Raw genomic sequence first — 6,780 nt, forward strand, 5'->3', positions numbered from 1 at the left:
CTTATCTTACTTTTAATTAGCTGAGCACTCTTTGCTCTCTTTTTCTTCTTCTTCCGTGGCCATGAAACCACCATTCTACTGGGCACCCACCCAGCTGTCTGCCTTGGAATCATCACGGACTTCTCCCCCTCCCGGAATTCTTTACCCAGTGGGTCGCAGAGACCACAAGCTTTCCTTTAGATTCCAAAGTTTCAAACAGCTTAAGCAATCACCTTTTCCTTTCTATCTCCAGGCCCAACCCTCAGCGGTACCAGACCTCTTCCAATCCACTCTGCTTAAAACAACCACAAGTCTTCCAAAGACGTGACTCCACCAAGATGCGAGGCCTGCACAGAGGCCCTCAGGCAGAGCCAGCCCCGCCCTGCAGAGGCTGCAGCGCAATCATCTGTTTAGATATGTCTCCCTCCAACTAAACTAGGAGACCTTTAGGTGCAAGAGCCACACCTTGCTCAATCAAATCCACTCCACATTGCTTCAGACCTTGTATATACTTTATGTTTGTTGAACTATTTGACTAAGAGAGTCCTTGTGCTAAAGGAGTTCACATCGGCGATTGTATTAAATAGAGCATTGCAGGGGTATATGCTGTTTCTCCCACTCAAATGTAAGGTATTTTTGAGTCCCAGGCCAGGAGGTGAGCTTTCTCTATATCCCAGAGAATCCAAGGCAATGCCTTCAACCTAGTAGGTACCTATGTGGCATTTGTGTTTGACATCGGCAGCCTATCTCTACTCACACTACTCTACTCTAGTTGCACAAACTGGAACCAGGTCAGAACCAAAACACATTTCCCTCCTTCCCTTATGTTAATAAAAGTTCTACTCAAGAGATCATTTAAGATGACCATATCTCAGATCCTCTCCCAAAATCTACGGAGCCAACATGAAGATGAGCTGGTCCCTGAACCCTCCAGGGTTTCCTCCCTGCTTTGTTGGGAGCAAAGAGTGATCAAGGGAATATCATCACTGTAAGAGATTAGAAACCAAACTTAAAAACCAAGTTCCAGAGCCAGAACCAAGTCCGACTGTCTGTCTTCCTTGAAATGCTGTTTTGCCCAGGTTTCTATAAAGCTTATGGCATCAATTAGCTGCCAACTGCTAAATCACCCATCATTCCAGAGCCAAACAGCTTAGCTACAGGAGTAAAACACAAGCCCTGTCCTCATCCCACTCCACTCCTTTTTTCTAAACTGAAGATGTTTTATTTTTGTAGGTTGCTTTACGGAAAGAGGCACAAACCATACAGAACAATATGATCTAACCTCTGATATTTTCCATGTTGGCTTTGCATTACAAGAAGCCGTATTTTAACCTGACACTATTGACAAGACTAAGTTCACATGCAGCAAATGAGGAGAAATGGGTGATTTAATGTATCTGAATGGCTTACAATAACGATGGAGAATGTTTGTTAAATGTGCTCACTGTGCATCTGGTACTAGACTAAGTGCTTTAAATACTCTGTCCTTTTGTGCACATTCTCTTTTTTTTTTTTTTGAGGAAGATTAGTCCTGAGCTAACTACTGCCAGTCCTCCTCTTTTTGCTGAGGAAGACTGGCCCTGAGCTAACATCCATGCTCATCTTCCTCTACTTTGTATGTGGGACACCAACCACAGCATGGCTTGCCAAGCGGTGCCATGTCCACACCTGGGATCCGAACTGGCGAACCCCAGGCCGCGGAAGCGGAACATGCGCACTTAACCACTGTGCCACCGGGCCAGCCCACTTTTTTAATCCCCACAGTAATCCCATGTAGTCACAATTATTCCTATTTATGGATGGGAAAATATGAGGCTGAGAAAGGGCTATTTGTGCCTAAGGGTACACAACCAGTGAACTATAGTAGCTGGGATAAACCCTGTTCCGTCTGACTCCAACACCGACCATCTTTACCACTGCTCCTGCCTAAACTTAACCGGGAAGTTCAAATGCCAGGGGTAATCATCAACGTGGCCAGAAGGACTCAAAGTCACAGAATAAACATGATGCATTCCCTGGAGCAATTTTGTTAAATAATAAAGTCACTTAATACATTTTAATATATTAAAACAAACATGGATGCATATTAGTACAATACAAGCTTACACACATTTTTTAAATAAAAGAGAAGGCACTCAAAAAAAATTGTCTTTTGGAGAAGTCTCACCTGAGGCTATGTCTCAGACTCTGCCTCCTCCTCTCCGCCCCCTCCTGGGTGGGGTATTTATTTGACTGGACACTTCACTAAAGGGCTCAGGTGTGACCCAGACAATGGCCCACATTAGGAGATGCACTCTAGGTGCAGAGGCACATGGGCAAGACATGGCAGTGGTCAGTTTTACTTAGATGAGCTGTTCGTGTTCCTAGGACTATAGCCTCCTAGCAGAGGATGGAGGCTTGGGTACGAAGGCTCCCATGACCAGGCGGAGTTCCGCACAAGGACAGAGTAGAAGAATCCTGCGCAAGGTGAAGCCGGGGAGAAAACTGTTAGAGACGCCAAAGCAGGAAGGGTACCAAGATTCACTAAAGGAGAGAAGGGGAAGGAGGAAGAGAGAGAGCAAGGGAGCCGGAGAGAGGGAGAGGAGCGGGAGAGACGGATGGAAGGAAAAGAGAGGAAGAGAGAGGGGGAGTCAGGGGAAGAAGGGAAGTAAGCTGGGATACTAGTCAGTGCTTAAGTGTCTCACCAACTGTGAGCGACCACCTGAATTTAGTCTTGGTCGATATTCCAATATCATGGTCATTTGTTGCCTGACCCAGCATCCAAGTCCTTTTCCTATTGGATGAATTCCTCACGTTTCTCGTGGTAAGAGGCAGAAACATCCCCCCTGAGAAGCTGCCAATGCCCCTCGGTATCCGACCTCCCCTCTGCGGATCACACGCAGCTGCGCGCGGCGCGCCATCCTTCCTGCTGCGGCACGGCCTCGGGACCAGGGCTGGCCTGGGCTGAAAACGAAGCCCGTGCGTAGCCGTAAACAGCTGAAACATGCCAGAACCGGGCAAAGGGAGAACCTGCTGTTTGACGGCGGTGGAGGAGCAGAATTTTTCCAGAAAATCAAAAGGTCTTACAAACAGCCTTATGCCTCAAGCCAATGTTTTTCGCTAGCGTTTGAGGGTACGGAATCCATAAATTTTACCTGTGGATCTTACCTAATGACAGATCAGCTTCCCCCTTAGCGTCTACGCGGTCAACTTGATTAACAGCCCAAGTCGGTTTTTTTCTGTGCTCCTCTGCCTCCATCTAGTGGATGGAGCGTCATCTGCAGCCCTGACTTCGTAATCCGCGGTCAGCACGGGCTTTTCTCTGGGTCTGTAACAGCAGGTCGGCTCAGGCTTTGGTGCCTGGAAAACCCTCCTGCCTCTCACGAGGCAGAGTGTCCACTTAGCTGTGGAAATCCAATACCTTGAGGTATGCGTTCTGCCCAGGGCTAGATTTGCACATTCTGAACATGTTGATTTAGCAGTAGAGGTAAAATTGGTGGTGTTGACAGTATTTCATATTTAAAACGCTACTTTAGAGTCTTTTGATCGTGCCAGCAATTTTTGCTGCACTGCAACACACACAAAAATAAAACAGAGAACTGACACAAGTAGAAGCTGTTGCTAACACATAAGTGTGGCTCTGAGTGCTCTCTGGGATCTCGCCTGCACAGAAGTCAAACGGAGAAGCAGTAATAGGGAACCAAAGAACTGTTGAGCTGAGGAAATCTTAATGACCATCTGAGAAAACTAAAGCAGAGCAAAGGAAAGACGAGAGATATGGACCAAAGAACTCAGTCCCGGGCCAGAGTCCCAGTGCAGATTCTACGAGCTGCTCCTCCTCTCCTTTCTCTCTAGATCACTTCACTTGCCTTTCTAGCCCTTTCCTCCTTCCCCATGTTTATTAGGGCTTTTTTTTCCATCAGCAAAAAGTTACCTCTTCCACTGAGAGAATTATTAAAGTATAGAATCACAGAATGTTTGAGCAAGCATATTTTTGCAAACCATCCAGTTCCACTTCTCTCATTCTATGAAGAGGCTCTAGGTACTTTCAGTAATTTGCCTACAGTCATAAAACCACTTAAGTCCAGAGCCATCAGCAGACAACTCTGATGCAAATCTGCCACACCGAGAAAGGAAGGGCCGTCACAGGATAAAGGCAGCCGCATGCAGCAAGGCCCACAGGACTCTGAGATGAGACATGAGGTTTTGATTCAGGAGAAAAATCTTTTAAAGGAGCAATAGATATCAGCCTTTCTTTCTTTACTTTTTTTTTTTTCCAGATGTCAGTTTCTGCCCTGGAGAAATGCCTTCAGAGAGCTGATGGGTCACAGAATTGTCTGGAACCGTACACGCAGGAGCCTACAAAGTGGTAGGTATTACCACTGTGAAGACTGCAGAGTGTTTACCCATCTGAAGGCATGAAACTTAACAATTGTGAAGCCTGTGCTGCCCGAGAAGACCAGTTCTGAAGGCCCCGTTCAGCTCGATGGCAGCCAGGTCACATATGGCGTCACCAAGGGAGATTTCCAGAGGAAGGCTTCCAGAGTCACTCTCGGTGAATCACATCCCATCAAAGAAGCTGAGTTCTTTGACATCCACCATCTCTAAGTCTGTGTTGAAGGAATGATTAAAAAGAGGAAAGAAAAACCTGGAGAGCCAAATACAAGAGCACACTTTTAAAGAGTCTCTCCCAGGTAGACCAAGCCTGTGGCAGAGACCCTACAACAGGGTAAGCTTGAATGCAATGATCGTTCCATTCAGCACCCACTTTATGCGTGATCTGGTAGCCTTGTGTAATTGATTGTCATAGGACATAATCACTTTAAAAGACAAATCTATTACCAGCAATGAATCTATGCAATTACCAATGCAAACTAGGAGAAAGGCAATAGGATGAAGAAAGGAACCAAGTTTGCAAAATCAGAATGCCAGATGGGCCATTCAGGAGCCCGGAGAGAGGAGCCCATCTCCTGGGACGCCCAGGACTGAGAATCCAGCACCGCATTTCCGGGGCTTGTGGTGTCCCCTCATCCACCAGGTGATAATCCTGCTTCCCAAAACCAGATTCTGGACGACACCAAAGGTGACTCCTCTGTTATGTGCATAATCTGCTGTTAGAGATGCCATCTGTTGATTAAACTAAGGGACAAGTAGGGAACATTGCTGATTATCTATTGCGTACCAGGCAGCTTGCTAGATATGTTTTATCTGTTCTCTATTTTAATCCTCGCAACCAGTTCTATAAGGGAGGTTAAGATGATTAGACCAGGATCACACAGCAAGTAAGAGGAGTGACAGGCTGAATAGTGGCCCCCGAATCCGTAGAACCTGTGACCATTATTTCGTATGGCAAAAGAGGCTTCATGCATGAGATTAAATTAAAGATCTTGAGATGGGAAGAGTGTCCTAGATTATCCAGGGATCCTCTAAATACAAGCACATGTGTCCTCATAGGAGGGAAGTTTGACTATAGAAGAGGAGAAGGTGATAGGACCACGGACGCAGAGACCAGCGTGAGGCAGCCAGGAGCCAAGGAATGCCAGCAGCCTCCAGAAGTGGAGGCAAGAAATGGAATCTCCCCTGGGCCTCCAAAAGGAACCAGCCCTGCTGACATCTTGTTGCCCCTTAAGACTCATTTTGGACTTCTAACATCCAGAAAAGTAGGAGAATAAATTTGTGTTGTTTTAAGCCACTCAGTTTGTGGTAATGTGTTACAGCGACAATAGAAATTACTGCAGAGGTCAACCCAATTCTGACCTGGGTCTGCTCAGACTTGAAGCCTGAGTTCTTTTGATCAAAGCCTCTGGAACTGAGTACGCACAGGTTCATCTCTTGTCCTTGTTTGAACATTCCCCAAATTTGGAACTGAGTATTGAATTGGATGAATGAATGTTTGTCTGATTGAATCCTTAAAATTGTCCCATTTGTTGATTATTGTCATGATGGTTCTAAACGGCTGATTCAAAGAGAAAAACATCAGAGAAACTCACCATTTAATTATGGCCACTGAAGTCAGTAAATTTGACTCAGTTAACTCCAAAAACATACTTTAAGCTAAAATATTCAACTTTTGAGCCAAAAATGTTTTGATGCTTTTGACTCCTGGTATTCAGAAAGCCACTATTTCTATATATCCAAGTGTGTCCTTATCAACATTTTAACATATTTGCATATTAGTTTTTCTCTGATGGCACTGTCACAACAGCACAGAAATCTGAAAGCTTGGATTCCGTCATTAGTGATTCTTCCATCAATTAGCTCTTCAAACTTGATCAAACCACCCAGCACCTCCAGGCCTCAGGCTCCTCACCTGTAGAATGGGACAGCAGGTGGGGCGCTTACCAAGCTGATCATCTCTAAGGTTTCTTGCCGTTTTAAGGTGAAATGATGGCAGGATTCCCACAGCAAAGCTTCGAAGTGGATTTCAATGTGCTCATTAATACGAAGTGCCACTAGAGGTCAGATTAAGCTTGGTAATTCTATCCAGTCTGGCATGCATATCAAGCGCATGCAAAAGCTTGCTTTAGATTGATGTCTTGCCTGGCAGGCCTGCACCCAGGCCCTTCTGAGATAATGAATGTTGATCCCAGTGTTATAGAATAAATAGGAAAATCTCTGAAACCAGAAATTAACATTCATTAATCTGTAACTTGCAACTGCCTGGTCCCAGAATGCTTATCTTTCTTTGCCTGCCTGAATGCTGTTAATCGAATGTGTCACCTGAAGCTCTGGGGCTTGGTGTTTGCTCATGTTACTGTGCTAATCAATCAACTGCATGGAACTGGAACTGTAAGACGAGACTAAACAATGTTACCTGCATCG

General features: G+C 45.4%; 1 protein-coding gene across 2 annotated transcripts in view; it reads right to left on the reverse strand.

Annotated features, from left to right (window-relative positions):
* Window positions 1-3,356, reverse strand: part of ZPLD1 (zona pellucida like domain containing 1) — a 219,619-nt gene extending 216,263 nt beyond the window's left edge. Inside the window, exon 1 of one of the 2 annotated variants that reach the window (XM_070582878.1) lies at window positions 3,127-3,356. The gene's annotated coding sequence lies outside the window, so the exon portion shown is untranslated. The remainder of the gene's footprint in view (window positions 1-3,126) is intronic. The other variant, XM_070582879.1, reaches the window with a different exon arrangement.
* Between the last annotated feature and the right edge of the window lie 3,424 nt (window positions 3,357-6,780).

Source organism: Equus przewalskii, chromosome 18 (genome assembly GCF_037783145.1).
Source record: "Equus przewalskii isolate Varuska chromosome 18, EquPr2, whole genome shotgun sequence".
In the NCBI taxonomy this organism is placed as follows: Eukaryota; Metazoa; Chordata; class Mammalia; order Perissodactyla; family Equidae; genus Equus; species Equus przewalskii.